Genomic DNA, 20,759 nt, shown 5'->3' on the forward strand with positions numbered 1-20,759 from the left:
GCAAGAGCTCTATTGCTTACATCTTTAGGAGCCAGAGTGCAAGAGCCAGAGCAAGAGAGAGAATGGCGAAACCCCGTCCCTTTTAAGGAGAATTATTCTCCGCCTAGGACGTATTACTCCTTGATTGGCTGCAGCCCATCAGCCGAGTTGTCGTCACGGGGAAGGCAGAGCACATGTAGTGGAAAACTACCCTTGGCACATGCGCAGATTATTTGTTTACCACTTAGAACACAGGATGTCAGCACCATCTTGTAACGGCGAATGTGAGGGCGGCTCCCCACACTCAGCAAATCCTGGGGTCCCACAAACAGCAAGAGGGGCCCAGGGAAGCTGTATCTGGTTCATTTGCCTCCTTTAATGTTATAAACAGGGTCTTCATTGCTCCCTTAAGAACAGTGACCCATTGAATCCATGGTGCTAGTTATTCTGGGTTAAGGCTGAAGCTCTTAGACTAGGGACTCTAACAGGACTTCCTCCCTGACACTCTCAGTTCTGTGCAGTAGATATTTCTGGTGGTCAACTTTATCCCTGAGTCCCAGGACTTTGTGATGGATGGGGTTATCTATAAGACTGAAATGGATTGGAACTATAACTCATTAAAAAGTGCTTTCTCAGTGTACAAGAAGGTCTGGGTTTGTTCTTTAGCACTGCACAAACAAGGCCTGGTAGCTCAGGCCTGTACATAAGGAGATGGAGCCCAGAAGATTAGAAAGAAACCTTCAGTTACACAGCAAGTTTTAGGTCAGTCTGGGCTACAAGAGACCCTGACTCAAAACAAACAAGTAAACAAGCAAAACTGATGAAAGGCCTTAGGGGTTTAAAATCTCCTTAGTTAGCTGGAATTAGGATTAAACTGTCTTTGAGAACTCCTATAATGAGTCATGAAAAACTATTTCCATGTTTTTTATACATAGTTTTAAAAAGTATACAAGCATTTTAAACCTAGAAAGAAAGAAAGAAAGAAAGAGAGAGAGAGAGAGAGAGAGAGAGAGAGAGAGAGAGAGAGAAAACAGCATATTCCAGAGCTTACTCTCAACGGCTGTGGCCACTGCAGCATTCACTGTGTGGGAGCAGGCTCGCCATCTGCCACAAGAAGGCAAAGGTACAGACTGCAATGGGCCAGACACCTGGTACCTGCAGGCTGATGCCTCAGCAGCCAGATGCTCTGTCACAGGGCCCGTGTTCTGCACTTCTCCTATCTCATTACACGGATGCTGCATCATCTCGTGTCTTCACACCAGGATGAAAGAGTCAAATACAATAAGGATAGTGCAGCACTCGGGAGGCAGGGGCAGGAGGATCTCTGTGATTTCAAGGCTAGCTGGATTGACATAATGAGGTTTAGGCCAGGGAGAGCAACGTAGTGGAGCGCTGTCTCAGATAGATAGATAGATAGATAGATAGATAGATAGATAGATAGATAGATAGATAGATAGACAGATAGATAGATAAAGGAAATAATTCAGTCCTTCCTGAAGACTAACTCCCATGATACCAGAAGGTACCATGCAAGCTTGTAAAGGAGGGATGAGAGCAACAGTCTTATTCAGCTACAATGCCTACAAACCACACCAATGACCAGCATGACACAATAATCCTAAGTGTGCACAAGTGACACCAGTACTTTGTTGGGAGCCAATAGCTCTCTAATTGGATCCACTCAACAAGACAGAAGTCATGCCTGGTACAGGAAACATATCTGACTAGCAAGGGCTAGTGAAGAAATGGATCTTGGAACCTACAACCACTATTCTACTAAACTAACACAACACCTAACTACACTCTAAACATTTGTCTTTATGCCCACAGATAAGTGTGGTCTTCATCCTTACCAAGGAAACTTCTCTCTATGGTCTCAGAGGGAGACCATTGCAGAAAACTATAACTAATCAAATTGCAGAGTTGTGAAGCCTGGTCCTAAGGGATATGTCTATAGAATGACCCCCGTACCAAGGCTCAGAGAGCTGTGCAGAAGATGGGGTAGAAAGAACATTAAGAGCCTGAGGGCCAGGGAGCTTCCTGTGAGATGGTTTCAAGAGGTACAGCCATCATCAACTTGACTGCTTCAACATGAGCTGAACGAGGACAATAACAGACATGCCAAAGTGGACGGGAAATCCCACAAGGCCTCAACCATACACAAAGAACCACAGGAAATTAAACAATGCTAAGAGAAATAGTTTTACTCAGGGAAGAGCACATAGTCTGCTTATTTAATACCCAATGGTCTTCCCTGAAAGCATACATATAAGTAACAATACACAGACAGAGCAGTTTATCTTTAGGAATATGTGTGTGCTGTATAATATATTTATATATATTACATACAACTATTTATATGCATATACATATATGGATGCAATAGCAATTAATGAAAATAGCCATTAATTTGAAAGAGAGCAACGAGAAAAATATGGAAGGGCTTGAAGGGTGGGGAAGGAATGGACAAATGATGTAACATTACAATAATTTCAATATAAAATAAATGATTTTAGAATGAAAAAAGGCAAGGAAATAATACTGTAAGGTGAGAGATGAGAGAGAGCACAATGGCACACCTTTGACTACTGTCTTCATTGCCCTATTGTTCTGTGAATCCTTTATAAATAAAACTTTATTATACAGTTTCAGGCAGCCAGTGCCTGTTTCTGAGGCTGCTCAAACGAACTAATAATGGGAAGAGAAGGTTATTATGGTGTTGGAGGCTGAAGTACAGTCAGGCCAGGTGCTGGAATGGGTCTGTTCCCTCCTAGGCCTTCAGGGAACCCTGCAGTCTTTTGTAAACTGTCTTTTCTCTTCAGTTCCTGGTACCCCAGTCTTTCCTTGGCTTGTGAGAGCATCACTCAGACTTAATCACAACCTCCATCCTCATACTGCTTCCTTCACATCACCCTCCCTCTTAGAGGACCTGTGTTAGTATAGTCCTTACTTTTAAGGACTACAGATGCTTTGGTTAGGGAAATCAGGACGCTAACACAATTTGCCTTCAGTTTAGCAAATGAACCACATCTGCTACGTTATGAGATGTTGGTGGTGGGATCCATAATCCCCAACTCCTCTTCTTGCCTGGATGGGGTTGTTGGGACTTTGTTTTTGGCATTTGTGTAACTCAAGGTCTTAATCCATCATCATGAGAGCATTTTTATTACTTTATTTTCATCTATTTGTATTTGCTTTGCTGCTTATAAAACGTACTGTAAAGTTGAAGCTGCAGCCAGAGCCTTCAACTCAGTTCCCTTGGCTTTCTTCTTCGGATGGGTAGCTCCCTCAAGGGCCACATCAAGAAGCCAGGCAGCTGCAAGCACACATTCCACATGGCCATTGCCCATGCATGTCAGTGGTAGGAATATCTCCAAAGCATATGGAAGGCGGGGAGATGGGGAGGTGTGCCGCCTGGAGCCAGGATGAAGGGAAGATCTCAGGCGTGCAGGGGAGGGGCACAAATAACCAGCAAATCTCCTCTCTGTCAGAGAACCACTAGTGAGGCGGCTCAATAGACAAGTGACAGGAGTAAGCAGGACACAGATCTGGGCTCATAAACTGGACAGGTTGTAGCTCCAGATGGCAAAATGAAGAAGAAAGGGAGCCATGAACAACAACAGTTTTATTCAGTTTGAACATTTACAAAGTTTTCTTTAATTATTGCTCCCTTCTGGGACTCCAGCTGAACAAAGAGTTACAGGGCAGATTCCCCAGGGAGGCCTTCCTTGCCAAAAGCTGGTGGCTGAGTGTGTGTTCAGTCTGGCCAGCTCTGGAAAGAAGGTTCTGTGGGACCAGCCGGCAGGCTGTCAGAACATGTGGCTTGGACTTTCCTCCCTCAAGGTACAAGTGCCTTGAGTGAGGGGAAACACACAGTTGGGCTGGGAGAGGCGAGTCCCAGCCTGTGGTCAGACGATGCCCTTGGAGATGCAGCATGCAGGGCAGACTGGCAGGATTGCCAATGCCTCTGGCAAACAGCCAGCGAGCACAGAAGAGGCCAGGCACACTGGCAGGGGCCAGGGGGAAGGAGAGCAGGAAGGAGACTTCTAAAATATTCTTTTGTAAGACAAACTCCCAGAGCACAGCCATGCCCTAGAGCTCTTCTCCCACCCCACCACCCATATGTGGCTTGTGGAAAGTGTCCAAGATGAGAAGTACAAGCATGGAGGGTTTGCGGTCAAGCTGAGCCTTACAGAGGATGCTGGGAGTCCAGAAACATGGCTGGGGCTCTCATAGCCTTTGCATAATTTAAAACACCCTCTTCTGGAGAGAGAGGGGTCTGAGGGGTACTTGTTGACAAGACAGCTTCTGTTCTCCCCACAATGAAAAGAACATTTCAAACACTCACGGATAAGTTTTCCTGCCATTCTGGGTTTGTTTTCTCTGACCAAGGCCAAAGCACATCACATTTACCAACTCGGAGGTCAACAAACCAAGAACAAGAGTCCCAGGGCTGACAATGAAGCCCAGCTAGTGAAGTGCTTGCCAGATTTGAGTCACACAGGACCACATAAACCAGAGGTGGTGGTGCTACCTGTAATCCCAGCACACAGAAGGTAGAGGCAAGAGGGTTGGAAGTTCAAGGCGTTCCCTGGCTGTGTAGAAAATCAAGGCCAGTGTGGACTATGTGAGAAACTGTCTTAGAAAGTTAAAAAAAAAATCAAAGAGTCTTCCTCCTCACTGTGAGCTTCCAAAGGGAATGCAACCACCTGCTATGATTCCAAAGACATGAGGGGCCTAGTGGGGGTAGGGGTGGGGCGCCCAGGTCTTTCTCTGCAAAGGAACTCAATACTGGTCACTGGCTGAGCTCCATTCAAGGGCACTGAGTGAATAAATGGTGAACACACTGCCTCCTCTGTATAATTTCCTTTGAGTTTACAGACTTAGTTTGAACAAACTGTATACAAGGCAGGTTTTCGAAAGCTGTTTCAACTTAACTAACAAAGCATTAGTGTTTCTCCCAACTCTGAGGTGCAAGACAGTACAAGGGTGGTGACCCTGTGAGAATAGAACTGCACTGGATGCCAAGTGAGATAAAGGTAAGCCATTCCCCAACAGAGGCTGTGGAACCTCACTCAGTAGCTGTCATTGTCTCTACTTCTATGTGATGGCTTCCGTGCAAATCCCCATGATAGCCAAAGGTATAAACAGATGATACAGTCATGGATCACGACTAAACGCAATGTTGCTAACCCTAACTGTAGATGAACATGCTTATGCTTATCCATAAAAGTGATGTTTTATAAGCTGCTGCCCTTTCTTCAGTGACAGGAAATAGCTTTTCACATAAAGTAGTCACCCTTTGGCTTAACAAAGTGTTTGTGTTCAGGAGAACAAAAAGTCTACCTGCTCAAATAAACTATTGTCTACGTTTACAAAGAAGACTCATGTCTATTTCATGATTGACACTGGCCTCTAGCGAATAAGGTTCACTCTTTGCCCACACAGTGCCTGTACTTTCCTAATGACAGTCTGCTAATAATTAGAACTTGGTGACTGATTAGACACAAATACTAAGAGGGGAGGAGATGATGTTCCCTCTCAGGGGTATCCAGGCTCTGGACAGCAGTCAGCACGGCTGCCCTGGTGCAGGGTCTGGGTTCCCAGAACCTCAACAAGCATGAAGCCTGGGTGATCAGGGATGTATTGGTTAAGTGCCAGAGCATACACTTGAGGGAGAGGCAGCTTCTCTGGCTAGTCACATTATTTGGAAAACATAGATTCTAAAACAACATTAGTAACTTTGATTATATAAATCTCTTTTTGTATTAGACAGCCATTCCAGTCAGTGGAAGATTTAAAGAAGGTTCAAGAATGGTTCTTCTGATCACAATGTAAATAGAGAAGTCTGAGAGAATAGACACTCCTACAAAGAAGAGCACAGGCTCATAGAGGCTCCTGGTAACCAACTCCATCTGTATATTATCTAACCAAAGGTTCTGGGATGTCAGAGTGATCTCAGGTACCAAGCACCAATTTCCGGTGCCCTCTGAGTCTATAGAAAGTAGAGACGTTTTGACTCGAAGGCCATTGTCCAGGAACCCAACCCTAGACATGATGCACATGCTGTCCTCTGCACGCCAGGCCTGTCCCCACCACTTGTTTTAAGATATCATGACTGGTCACCAAGTCTAGTTCTCTCTGTCTGCTCTGTACTCAGCTCCCTGTGGGGTTTAGGAGGTGGGCTCTCTTTGGATCCTTCCTGGGTCAGCAGGCCTGGGGATACCATGCTTTGACACCCAGGAACTGTCTAGAGGGAGACAAACTATTACCAGGTCTCAGTGTTCATGTGTTGAATGTGTGTGACAAGCCAGCTGCTGGGTGGCATTGATGCTCCTCCAACTACAGCAGAGAGGTGGCAAGTTAGAAACTACCCTTACTCGACACAGAGGAAACAAAAGTCTTTAGGGGGCAGCCATTCCAGGACTACACACGACTCAGAAGCCAGGGCAGCTTCTCAATCCTGGCGCCCCGACTCCTCACCACCCAGTGGCTCCAGTTTGGCTGCCACCAAGGCACAGAGCCCAGTACAGTGGTGGTGAGCCTGGTTCATTCAGCCCCCAAGAAAGGGTCCCCAGCCTCTCAGCTAATTAAAGGTTCACATGAGGTTGGAGGTTTGGCATTAAGCTGCTAAAGCTTTTGACATTTGTCCAGATTAAAAATAATCCTCCCTTCGTGGTGTCAGGGATCTTCTGGCTCCTGCTGTTGCCGACAGCAATTTGGTTCTGCTTTCTCTGTTGCGAGACTGGCAGGGTTTTGGCCCAAAGCAAAATTCAGCAAACAAGACAACCAGAACAGATTGGAGGCAAGAGGCAGTTTCGCTTTTAGATTCCTTCTCTTTGTCCCCTCCTCTCCCTGCTCCTTTTCTTCTTTCTTACCCCAGCGTGCTCTCCTCTGGGCAGCACAGGCCATGCTCAGTCTGAGTCCTTCCCAGTAGTAGCGGGCTTGAGCACAGGAAGCTTTCAGACCCTGGCCAGCCCTGCAGTCTGGAGGCCAGCGACTGAGCTGAGCACTGACTGGGAGCAGCATTGTGCCAGATACTGGTGATACAAAGGAAATTGGGTGCAGTGATTTGAATGAGAAATGTCCCCCACCCCATTGTCCTGAGCATGTGGACACTTGATTTCTGGATGGAGGCACTGTTTAAGGAGGTTTGAATGGTGGTGTATTGTTGGGGGTAGCATGTCACTGAGGACTAGCTAAAATAGTCATACACTGCCGTATTGCTCTCTCTGACCTGCTTGGCAATTCAAGGCTGAAGCTTTCAGCCATCATGTTTGCCTCTTGCTGCCTTGCTCCAGCACTGTAATAGATTCTTATCCCTCCAGAACTGTGAGCACAATTCAAATCTTCCACAAGTTTCCTTGGTTGTGGTGTTTTATCTTAGCAACAGAAAAGTAGCTAAGACCTGGAGCCAACACCCACTGGGCTCTGTAGGGAGCTCCAGGGACTGCTAGCTTAGGAAGCAAACACCAAGGAAGGGAAAGGGAAATGTGGAGTGGTCATGACCAAGCTGTGCCCTGTCTTCTAACGGCTCTGTGTGCCACTGTGCCTGTCTGGGAAAACTGTCTAGAAACCCTCCTCTAGGAAGCGCCCTGCACCACACTAGAAAAGGGGGCCAGGTACTCTGCTTCTTGCTGTAACCAAATAATTTACAAGAAGCAGCATAAGGGAGAACAGGTTTCTTTTGGCTCAGGGTTTGGAGAGTACAGTCTCTCATGGTAAGGAGGCGTGGCAGCAGGAGTAGACATGCTTGTTTTGCCTCTGTACTCACCAAGATGAACCCATTCTAGTTACAGAAACTAGTCTCCTGTGGGCAGGGGGTGGAGGTGTGGTTGATAACTTGGACTCAGCTCCCTGAGTCAGCCTGGCCCTGGGGTCCTCAGCAGATGGAGATTCCAAGTCCAGAGAAATAAAAACCAGACTCCTGCAGACAGAATATCAGTGCCTGGGACTTGGTGACTCTTATGGACATCATCCCTCACAGCAACTGTGTTCACATCTTCAAAGATGCACATGTCATCCTAGCACCAAGCCAACATCCTTCTCTCATTGTGAATGACAATGTTTATGTATGTTTACTGAAGAGCGGGTTCATTGTGTGTAGTCTCAGATTCAAAACATGCATGTACACATATTTCCACTTGTAATTGGAGGCTTGATTCATTTAAACTGGAGCTGTCCAGTCCATCATAAGCAATAGAGATCATTGCTGCTATTGGGTCCACAGCAAAGAGTAGGATGTTCCTGTCAGTCAGTGACTCTGACAGTGAACATGCAGACTACAGGGGTTCACAGGGTAGCTCACAAGTAGACTTCCTGAAGTGACACAACCATTCTACCTAGACTATTTTGCCACTAAGAAATCAAAGAAATGGATGTTGGGTTTCTATACAATTTAACATCATACCTAAGACCTCTGATCTTCCAGGACCTTCCAAACTTTATTAATATTTCCTTTGAGTATTCTCCAATCCCAGGAGTGAAATCCTGTCCGTGATGAAAGTTGCACTAATGAATTTTCCATTAACTGGGACAGAATCCCTCTCAGAGACAACTTCAGGGAGGAAGGTATTATTTTGACTCACGGTTTAGAGAGACAGAGTCCAATATAACGAAGCAGATATAATAATGGGACCAGCTGCTCTCATCTCAGGAGATTATGCAACAGAACATAGTGGCTAGACTCAGGACTAGACACCAGTCCTCCAGTTCACCCAACAGCAATTAATTTTTCCAGCAAGGTCCCATTAAGGGTTTGAAAACCTGAACAAACAGTACAACTACCTGGGTACTAAGTGTTGAGTACATGATTCTCTCAGGAACATGTTACACTGAAGCCATAATAGGAGAGAGACAGACTGTCACATCTGGAGAGTAATCCTTGGTAGGCTTATATAATAGTTCGATGAATGTCCAACACCAGATTCCAATGAAATTAACAGCTTCCTAAGGCCGTGGGGCTAGACACAGCACTAAAGCCTTGTCTAAGGCACCATGGAACAGGGATATGTAAATCTAGTTGATTGAGGGATCTATGGAAGGTTCTTTGGACGGATGTAGTGTTCAGGGTGATCCCATGAGAAGTAGAGCTAAGACTGATGCCTCAGGAAGGAGTCCTTGGAATAAAGGAGGAACACACAAAGGCCATGCATCCTTCAAGCCGGGTCCGCCACATTGTTGATCATTGTGGAATCTGGATTTTCCATGAAGGCTGAAGATGTTGTTGGTAGGACCCAGGCCTTTGTATTTCTGGGGTCAGCGGTGTCACCAGGCTTCTATCAGGTAGATTAAAGGCTTCAGATTGAGATGATGGGGAAATTATGGGGTCTTAGGGGGAAAAGTCTAACTGTTTAACATCACTCCAGAATCACTCCCTAGCCAGCTTAGGACTTTCCAACCAGAAAGTATCTGCTGAAAGGCCAGAGCTGAAGTTGCCTATGGGTAGCTGTGTGGTCACCCTACGTCACATCAATGGCACAGGAGGCATAGGCACTGTGCTCTGTGGAACAAGGCAGCTCACATTATTACTGTCCTAGGCTGGCACATGTAAGTTTTACTATTTTTTAAAAAGTGGGACTAATGTTTAAATTTCCTCGGAACTCAGAACATACAACGGTACTTACCACCCCAAATCCTACATGTCTTCTAAGCAGATAAACTAGACAAAGAAGCAATTATTGACCAGTAAGTAAATAAAGCAATGAAGTATTCATCACTTGATGATTTTGTCGCTTTGACTCCTCTTTAAGTGTGTACTCCTGATCTGCCTCTCTCTCTTCCCCTCTCTCTTCCCATTCTCTCCCCCCTCTATCTCTCTCCCTTTTCTATTTCTCCCCTCTCTGAGCTGGGGAATCAAACCCAGGACCTTCTATGTGCTAGGCAAATTCTGTACTATATCTGTAACTATACCTTGGGCTGTATCACTTTTACATTTCTCATCCCCATTACTTAATTTTGAAGAGCATTGTTTTTGAAAATTGCCTCTAACTTTAAAGGTTTCAAAGTGCTAGTTTTCATACTTTCATCTGCAGGCTTAGATTTCATAGTGATATGTTAAGCCAGATATTTATTTTTTATGTATTGTGAGGCAGGGATCTATTCAAACACTTTTATCCATATCAGTTTTTTCTTCACTTGTTTGTTTTGTTTTGTTGTTGTTGTTGTTGTTGTTTTATCACTGGTCTGTGTTTGGATGCATTTGATTTTCTCTTTCATCTATTAATTTGCATTTTCCTACATAAACATCATCTTTATGATGTTTAAGTCCTCAGCACGAGAATGTGTCCTCTCTCCAGTGATTTTGCTCTTTAATGTTTTTGATGCATCAGCAATTTAAAAAAAGATTTTATTTAGTTTATGTATGTGAGCACACTGTCACTGTCCTCAGACACAACAGAAAAGAGCATCAGATCCCATTACAGATGGTTGTGAGCCACCATGTGGTTGCTGGGAATTGAACTCAGGACCTCTGGAAGAGCCATCAGTGTTCTTAACCACTGAGCCATCTCTCCAACTCCCCCATCAGCAATTTTTAATGACAAGAATTGATCCATTGGAGTTACATTTATGTCTGTGTATTTCTCCTTCATATTTTCCCAAAGCTTTTTTTATAGAGGTTATGATATGCATTTGACTCCTATATAATTTTTTTAACTCACCAAGTCTGCTAAGATTTTATAATACTATTGGCTACTTATATATAAATAATTTTATGTGTTCATTATAAGAAATCATCAAGTAAGAATGATTCCATGGTTTTATTTTCTAGTTTGTAATTATTTCCTTCTTGTTTCTCTCTCTAGAAAACATGTATGATATTAGGTGTCTGTTCTGAGTTCAGACAACTTTTGAAAAGTTTAACCTTTCCCCCAACAGTATAATATTCCCGATGTACCAGAAAGTTCCATTTCCTCTCAATTTTGTCAGTCATTTTAATACTGACAGATACCAAGTGTTAGGAACATTTGCTGTATACTTAGGCTATTTTTCTTCTCACGTATAAATTGTAATAACAAAATTTAAGTGTTGAACTAAGCAATGCTTCCTTGAAATAAACCAATGTGTTCACTATGTGGCTGTTTTTATTACCAGATCTGGTCAATATTCTGTTTGGATGTTTTGCACACATATATAAGAACTTTTAATATATTTTTCTTGTACTAACTGCATATAGCTTTGATGTCAAAATTACACTGTCCTTTCAAAATGTGTTGGGAAATGTTCCCGCATCTGTGCTCTGGGAAAGTTCAGCAGTGACTAGAACATTCTGGTCCTGGGATGATAAAGATTACTCATGGAAGTATGTAGGCCTAGCGTCTCCCTGGTGCAAGTATTTTTAACTTCTAATTCATTTCCTTTAATGGCTAGGAAACTATTCCTTTCCTTGGTTCTTTTTCAGTATAGATCAGAGTACTATATTTTGCATATATTTAAATTTGTCGGAATATTGTCTTAATTCATTGACACAACTGTAATTAAAAGTCTCTTATGCCTTCATCCTCTATTGCCTATTTAGCAGTGTTATCTTAGATTCCTAATACTTTCTTATACTTCCTCTGCAGTCCTACAAGACTTTCCTAAATTTATTATTATCATCAAAAAACCATAGCACCTCTGAAGCAATGGATATAGCTCACTTCCTCCTGGTCACCTCTGGGTATTTCTTTGCTCTGTATTTTTTCTTATTTTTTTCAATCTTGTCATTTATGTCTTAAATTGGACACCTGCTGCCCACCTCATTGATTTTTAAAACTGGTTTTAAAATTATAATTATCTAAGTATGCAAATTTTTCTTTAAAAGTGCTGATGAGCCTTCTAAGCTTAACATTACAGTTTCAAGGGTGTGCTTCTTAGTTTCAGGACTAGGACGGCCTCTTGGACCTGCAGGTTGTCACAGTCACTCATAGGTTGGGCTAACTTCTCTCCCCAGAGATCATAACTGTCAGAGACAACTGCAGTGGTAAAGGCTCTATGGATTCCTTTTCTATCAGGTAGAAAGCCTGTGTCCTCCCTGTGTCCTGCTGTGTGCATGCTTTATATCCTAAACGGACAAAGTGCCATATGTAAAACCAAACCAAAACGAAAAACATTTTAGCTAAAATACCTGGTGAAAAGCACTCATGACTGAAATCTAGTGCTTTGTCTACATCTGACATCTTTTGTAAACCCTCTGCCTTCCAGAGGTTCTTGCAATTCTGGATAGAGACAACATCATCAGTCCTTGATGAAGAAGCAAGCACGAAGCCCTGGGATGCTCCTTTTCTCCAGGAGATGGCTCAGTAGGAAAAGTGTTTGGCACATAAGCATAGGGGCCTGGATTTAGGGTCTCTAGCGTGTATATAAAAAACCAGGTTCAGCAGCATATCCTAGGGCTGGAGGGTAAAAACAGGGGACTTGCTAGGGCTTGCTAGCCAGAAATCCCAGCCTAATAGTTATGCCCCAGGGTACAAGGTAGCAGAAGACGACTTTCAAAATCAACTTTGACTTCCACACATATTTGTGCTTTCTCATATACACACATGCTTCACACATATTCACACACATATTCACACATACCACATATTCACACATACACATATACATCTAAGCACGCGAGAATGTTTGGTTTTAGGCATTGTTCTTTCCCAGTGGTTGTTGCTTCCTTTCACCATCCCCACATACTAAGATAGCAACCTCTGATCATAACATGCTCCTTGTGTTGCTCTAAATGCATTAAATACTCTTAGAAACAATCTAAGACAGACTCATAATGTGCCACGGTATGAAAGGACAGCTGGTCCCTCAGGCAGACTTTGAAATAAGATCTTACCGATAAGCACCATGACCGCTGATGGCCACACCAACAGCTCACTTTTCACACTCAGAGCTGACTCCCTGGGCACATAACACTGCTTTTAGCCAAATAATGACTTTCCACCCCACAGTGATTATTTATTTCTATAGTTCAAGAAATATTTTTCAACCCCATCAACCATCTTAGAATGGTACATCCACAATCAATGCAATGTGTAGAGCCAGCATACACCCCTTCGGGAACTGAAGGTTTGGGCTTCAGGCCTTTGTTATTTTTCAGAGTGAACTTCCTTTAATGCTTGGTACACGGCACATAGGAATGAGCCACTGATAACTGTTCAGAGTGTAGGGGAAGATACTTTTGGAAGACGGTTCTCCAGTAGGTTTGATGTAGAGATCAACCAGGTACCTAATATTTTTATACAGCCATTTCACAAACTTCTGGTTTCCACGTTTCCAACTTCCATGCCATGCATAGAGAATTGAATAGGCTTGTCTTGGATTTGCACCTGTGTGTGCTAATTATTTTAATCGAGTTCCACTTTGTGATCTGCGTGTTTACACCTGCTGAAAGCTGGTATGCAATTCTTACCATCAGCTGCTCAAAACCACAATTGATTGTTACCTTTTCAGGCACAGATCTGGATTTCCTTGTGTTGTCCTTTAAGCCAGAAACAGGCTTTACTATTATAAAGGCCAGATCAATTGCAAAGCAGCAATTAAGAACAACTAATATCTAAAACACCCTGACATTTTTATTCTTATGATCTGATTCAAATTCACTTTTAAGCTACGGGTTAAAAAAAGTCCTTCATGATTGTTTAGGAATAATTAAATATACTAGTGATCAGAATGGGGAAATAAGAAGCCCTCCTTCTGAAAGTCTCCTTGCACAGAACTCCTCTATCTTCAAAGCTGCTATCCACTAGCAGTATTGTGATAAAAATCACTTCTTCACTCCACAAATCCAAAATCTGTCTCCACCGGTTCAACCTTCAGTGACACTCATTGTTACCAAATAGCTGTTTACTACCCCAAGGTTAAAACCAAGAACCCGGTCTCCCAAAACACAGACATTACATCACTGCAGGCCAAATCTGCTTGATGCAGATCTCCGGTCGCTAACTGACTTCAACAGAGCCATTCTATGGGGTGCTCAGTCTGAACTGTGTGAGAGCTTTAGACTCACTTCCTGATTTTGCTGACTAGTCCTTTCAAATTCTAAAGTGGGTGTAATTCTGAGACCACTCCCCAGAATTGTTGTGACAACTAAACCATAATCATGTCTGAATGGCACCTGGTACCCAATCACATTCAACAAAGATTTACTGAATACCCGAAATAGGGGTGAAAAGATGGTGTGATTTTGTAAATGATTTTTTTTTCTTACTTTGGCAAAAATTCTGATATCCCAGGAGTCCACACACTCTCTCCTGCTCTGTGGCATATCAAGTCGCCATTGGATAAAGTATCAGAAAGAAATGGAAGGACACCCGACTCAGTCCTCAGACTCGCTCTTCCCAGTCAGGTACAAGTTCACACAGACTCGGTGCTGTGCTTCAACCTTGTGCAAAAACTCAGTTGCAAAGTCCGGGGGTGGGAAATGGAAGCTCAGAATGTTCCTGAAATATATGTACTTGTATTTCAGAATTACATGTAAGGACGACAGATCTTTTTCTTATAATTATTTTCATAACTAAACTTCCTGCCCTATGAATTCTGTGCTTTATGGATGGGTAATTTAAAATCCAATTATCGCCCATATACATCAAAATAACACATTTGATATTTATATTTATCTCAGATCTGCCATTTAACACCTCCATGTTGTACTCTGTTTTCTTCCTAAGACTGCATTCCAAAATACAGTCTATAGTCCAAGTTAAAAAAAAAAAAGTAGATATGGTGTTCATATTGCAAACTCAGTATGTTCAGTGGAATGTTTGTTGGGATTCTGTGCCCATTTACCTGGTACCTAGCCTAGAATATGCAAGGTGCCCAGCACATATCCTCACAGCCATTCCAATGAGTCTCTTTAAAGGTTTTTAAATTTCTACATTGTTTGGTTTTATATTTGTGATGGTTTGTATATCCTTGGACCAGAGAGTGGCAACATCTGAAGGTATGGCCTTGTTGGAATAGGTGTGACCTGGTTGGAATGGGTGTGTCACTGTGGGTGTGGGTATAAGATCCTCACCCTAGTTGCCTGGAAGTCAGTCTTCCACTAGCAGCCTTTGGATGAAGACATAGAACTCTCAGCTCCTCCTACGCCATGCCTGCCTGGATACTGCCATGCTCTCACCTTGATGATAATGGACTGAACCTCTGAACCTGTAAGCCAGCCCCAATTAAATGTTGTATTTTTATAAGACTTTCCTTGGTCATGGTGTCTGTTTTCACAGCAGTAAAACCCTAACTAAGACAATATTCATGGACATTTTGACTGCACATGTGTCTATACAGCATAAATGTGTCTAGTGCCTGAGAAGGCCAGAAGAAGGCATAGAATCTGATGGAATTAAAGTTACAGACAGTTGTGAGGCACCATGTTGGTGCTGGCAGCTGACTCTGAGTCCTTTAGAAGGGTAACAAGGGCTCCTAACCAGGGAGCCATTTCTCCAGCTCATTATTTTATTGCATTTATTTATTCGTGTGCATGCCATAGAGCCTATGTGGAGGCCAGAGGACAATTTGAGGTAGTTTACTCTCTCCTCCCATTATGCAGGGGGTTGAGCTTTGCCCTCTAAGCTATCTTGCCAGACCTGTTCTTTACACTAGTAATTTATGATATTAACCACTGCTGAGGAATTGAAAAGAGTTCCGATTGATTGAGTGACCTTGCTTAATCAGTTTATAGTTCACTGATCCTCCCAAACCACCCTTCACCACTAAGGCACAGACACCATTGTGAAAGAGGAAGCAGAAAGAATCTAAGAGGCAGAGGATGGGGAGGAGAGCTGTGAAATGCTGTCTTCTAGTCGTGGTATGGCTATTGCAGTGGTTCCCTGTACGAGACCTGCACAAGGTCAGCTACCATCCTACCATCAAGAGGGTAGGTGATCTCCAAGCCCCAGCCCCAGGGAGCTCCTGGCAGTTGATAACTGCGAAGAAAGGAAAAATCACTCCTCTTTCACAATATGGCCACCGGTAGAATTCCTATAATCTAATAGACTGGCCTCATAAGCACGCACATATGGGCATCACTAACTGGCCTTTAAAGACAAGAAGCTTGGGGTATGTTGGAAGGCTATGAGATGAGTTGGAAGGATAGGGTGTAGTTAAGATAATATTTCATTGTGCTCATGTACAAACTTCTCAAAAATAAAGACAAATTTTAAAATGCTTTTTAAAAGATGAGAGCTTTATCTTTGGCCCTCTTTTCATAGCTCTCATCTGAAGTCCACCATGGCAGTCCTCTTACCCAGTACTGTGCCTGTACAGGAGAGATAATATTACTCCTTATGGTGATTTTGTTTTGTTTTGTTTTGTTTTGTTTTGTTTTCGAGACAGGGTTTCTCTGTGTAGTCCTGGCTGTCCTGGAACTCATTTTGTAGACCAGGCTGACCTCGAACTCAGAAATCTGCCTGCCTCTGCCTCCCAAGTGCTGGGATTAAAGGGTGCGCCACCACTTCCCGGCTCCTTATGGTGATTTTACACCTGTGATATTCCCCTCACATTCAGAAATCCCTTTGTCTTTTTATCTGTGGAATTTGAGAGAATGAGATTGCCAGAGCTTATGCATATAATCTGGAAATCAATGCATGTGACATGTGATGCTCATTCCTGTGTGCTGTACATGCATAATCTAGACAGACGTAAGCATGATCTTCAAAATTAATTCTCCAAAACACTTTATACACTGTATTTTTCTCCTGTCTGATCTTTTAATTCTGACAGGAGCTCTGTCCCTCCACAGCGGATAAAAACCACCCGTGTTCCTCTGTCTTCCACCTCCTTCCTGCAGTTCCTTGCCTCAGCCACAATACAAGCTGAATATATGCCTATACACATGGCATCCCAAATTATAACCTCCCAGTCCCGGGATTGTTTGCAGAGGGCTAAAAATTGCCACACTCATAAAAAAAAACAAAACAAAACAAAAATGGCAACCTTGTTTGCCTTGCCAGTCTGTCAGAGCTTGAAAAACAAACTTCATACCAGAAAGACAAACACACACAGCAAACAAGGAGACTGGGCGGCTGACAGAGCCGAGAGAATTTCCAGGCCAGCGAACAGTGGCAAGGAGCACAGCCTGATGGGTATGGAAACAAAGTTGGCTGAGAATCCTGAGGGAGGAAGGGAGGTTGACCCCAGCCCTGGAAATAGATGGTTGTAATGAAAACTTCCCCTGTGAGTAGACCACCTTTCATATGCCTGGACGCCTTGCGGCCAAGAGTAAACAGAGATGAAGACACTTGTGAATTCCTTTCTGTTTAGCCCTCTTGTGCCACTGCTGAGGGGAGGGAAGGCCTTGCTTCCCTGGGACTCCTGCTGCCTAACTGGATTTCCTATGTAGTAGAATGCCAGGTATATGCATACACATATGCAAAAGACACTGAAATTCCAGGTTCTCGAGTCATTGTTGGAATGAATCGAAGGCTGTCAACTGCACATTTCCTGGAAGGCTCTGCTTTACAACCTCTGAGGAGACACAGAATGTGAAGGCGACTTAGGCAGAGATTGATAACAACAGTTTATATTAATATTCCGCACGCATCCTTTCTTCCAAGGACTCCAGAGTGCCTGCAATGAGATTGGATTCTGCCCCAGTGCCGGTTCCAGCGGGAATAAATGGCAGAGCTTGGCAGCCTCGGTGCAAACCTTAGCTCTGTCTCCAGAGGATGGAAACGCAGAGCCATACAAAGGACAAACTGCAGCCTTTGTTCATGTTTGGTCTGCTAGGCAAAGCTCAACAGCTACTGGACCCAGAAGCATCTAGGCGGGTCTTGCTAGTTTTGAAGGCTTACCTGTCAATCACCATGTATGGGCGTTTGGATTGTGGTGTGTAATCTCCACAACACAGTATCATACCTCTGATGGAAGATTCCTATTTAGCCCCTGCAGTGGCCTTTCCCCTCACATGAGACTCTGTGTGACTGACTAAGGTTGGCATCATTGTGACTATTCATCATTTCAATCAGTTTGGCCAGTGGTATAGCCAGTAAGCAGCAATGAGGAATTGAACCCAGTCCCTCTTGATCCCCCTTTTTTTGCCTTGTTTTATGCCTGCTTTGAGGCGTGCTGACACCCTCCCCTATGGCAGGCTGAGGTAGAATCTAACAGTTGCTTGCATGTATCAGGTACCAGGTTCTTTTCACCTCATTGTGTCAAAGGAACAGAACTCAAAACTGCTAAACTTCCACATTCCCCAAGTTTGGCACATTCCGTTCCTCACACTGGATCCAGCCTTTCCTCAGTCCTCCCTGAATGGTAAGATGTCTCACCACACAGAGCCTGTACTGATCTCTGCATGCATCTCAGGTCTCATGCACCGATCCTGAAGATAGCCTGGAGGACAGTGTCTAACTTGAGTGCACAGATAGGTACAGAACATGGCCTGTGTTGTTGTTCTTTGTTACTTTGCTTAATTCTCTAACTGGACAAGCATGTGTTGATCATTTATTATGCATTATTCATAGGTGCGGACTGACTCGTCCCATGCCTCATTTTCCTCTGGTATAGTGTTTGCAGAGCTCCCGGCTACTTGCACTCAGGAGTGAGAATTAATGTGACCAGCATAGGTAGCAGTTAAAGTGCTTATGTTTCTGACTCAGGCTTCAGCTTTAGACCAAGTACTGGGAATAGCAAAGCCAACGCAGTCCAGAATCAGGAGATATGAGCAAAACATTGTGGCTGGTTCCCCTTCTTAAAGCAGAAAAAAAGACAATTGCTACCTCAAAAGAGAAGTATTGAGAAGATATTGGACTGAGTTGAGTTTAACAGATTGAACTAAATTTAATTTTCCTGCTGTTGAGCTGGAACTAAATGTGGAATGAGTGGAGTCTATGAAACGGAAAGGGTGTCACATCCCCCCCTCTCCCCCAGCTGAGCACTGAGGACTAATCACACAAGTTCCATATCGCATGGCAGCCTGGACGCATGGCAAACATGTCACCCTTGTTTTTCTAAGCCGAACGCATGTCTTGGTAGGAAGCTCCACCCACTAGAGGTCATCTGTACCTTATGACATAGGATGGGCAGGTAACAAGACTCTTGTGCACACTCAGACAAGTACCAATCATGCCTGGATTTCCTTTCCCGGCCTCTCTCCTGGCCAACAGATAGGACAGTCAGCTACGGAAGGGCTATGTCCCCCACCCCCACCCAGTGTGGAACTGCCACACATGAGGGAAGAGGCTTGAGGGAAGGAGTTGGAAAAGAGAACCAAGGCCAGACTGCTTTGTGCTGTCCTTTAAATCTGTCTTAATGTGCTCTAGTAAATTTTGTCATGCACCATCTAAAAGGACTGGGGTGTCCCAACTGAGCAAACCCCACATGAGCAGTGTCCACAAGACCACTGCTAAACTCTGAGGTCCTAAGTCTATGCAGAGGAAGGGCTTCCATTAACACTCCATTTTAGAGTTAGGGGGATGTTATAGTGGAATGAGGGGGCACATCAGAATCACCTAGGAAACTAGCTGAGTGCCAAGGCTCTGCCAGCAAGCACCAGCTCTGCTCTCTGCCCATGGGAGACCAGTCAGTTGCCCGAGGCAGCTAGTGCAGTAGCATGAGCAAGAAATTCCTGGCCTCTCCCTCACATCCCTGCTAGAAGCAAGGAGGGTCTATGCCTCCTGTCAGCTTAGCCTGGATGGAGACCGGCTTCTCTGGAGTTTTCTTGATCCTCCCAGATCCCTCCAGAATTCTGGAGAACATTGGGCAGTATATGTTACAAGTCTGGTCCTGATTCTTCATCTATGAAATCCAAAATGGAGCTGTCACTATCCTGAGACGCCATCTTCTCTTTTCCTAATTCTTCCTTCTCCTCCTTCATAATGGATCCTGGGTGTCCTGTGAGAGGGGAGAGTAAAGGGGGCCTCCTTGTTTTTAACACGTTATTGCCCAGATTTCTGTACTGAATCTTTTTCACTGAAAACCTCGTATTTGATATCATAATACCAGAAGAAAGGATTTCCGTTCCTCTGCTCCTTGATGCTACACCTTTCCTGGAGGCAGTTGAAAGACAGGAGCCTAACTACAGCCCAAATGCTTCTGCCCAGAAAACCTGTAAAGAAATAATGGGAAAAAGTCACAAAGAAAACCATCAGCTTTGAGCTCACAATCATATCCTGTGCTGGTGTCTTGCCACACAGGCACTTCCCATTGCAGCTTGTTCTCCTTTCATTTGTCCATGAATCATGTCAACTAGCAGCTCTGATCTGTTTCATAACTGAGGGAAGAGAGTGCACAGGAATTACTGAGTCCCTCCACAAATATGAACAGGATGCCAGACACATGGCTAATGGATAAACAAGTTACAGGATTTATTGCTAAAGTAGATCTGAACAACTTGAGGCCATAGGTTGTCTAATTTAGAATTATGTTTTCTCAACTATCTATTTTGGATTGAACTGTCCTTCCCACATTAAAAAAAAAAATCTATACATTGGAGCCGTATCTCAGAATGTTAAGATGCAACTAAATTTGGAGACAAGGCCTTTAGGGATGTAACTGGGTTTCAGTGGGTGGGTTCTGATAGAATAAGAATGTTATCATCATAAGAACAGTAGATAGGACACTGTGGGAGCCAAAGAGGCCAGGCTAAGGAATGGAGAGGAAACCAGGACCTGGCCACATACAAGCCAAAGAGGAAGGCTTCCTCAGAAATCAAAGCAGTCAGTGGCTTGACCTTGGATATCTAGGATCCAGAACGAAGAGAAAGTAAATATCCATTGTTTAGGCTCCCAGCCTGGGGTGTTTTAATTTCACAGCTTAACAGACAGACGTCCTAACTCCCTGCCATGGTTAAGACATGCCTGTTTGACAAA

The 20,759-nt window shown here is 43.8% G+C and overlaps 1 long non-coding RNA gene across 1 annotated transcript in view; it reads right to left on the bottom strand.

The window, feature by feature from the left end:
* Gm29687 (predicted gene, 29687) overlaps positions 1-20,759 on the bottom strand; it is a 118,544-nt gene that overhangs the window by 16,950 nt on the left and 80,835 nt on the right. The window lies entirely within an intron of this gene.

The sequence above is a fragment of the Mus musculus genome, chromosome 12 (genome assembly GCF_000001635.26).
Source record: "Mus musculus strain C57BL/6J chromosome 12, GRCm38.p6 C57BL/6J".
Classification (NCBI taxonomy): Eukaryota; Metazoa; Chordata; class Mammalia; order Rodentia; family Muridae; genus Mus; species Mus musculus.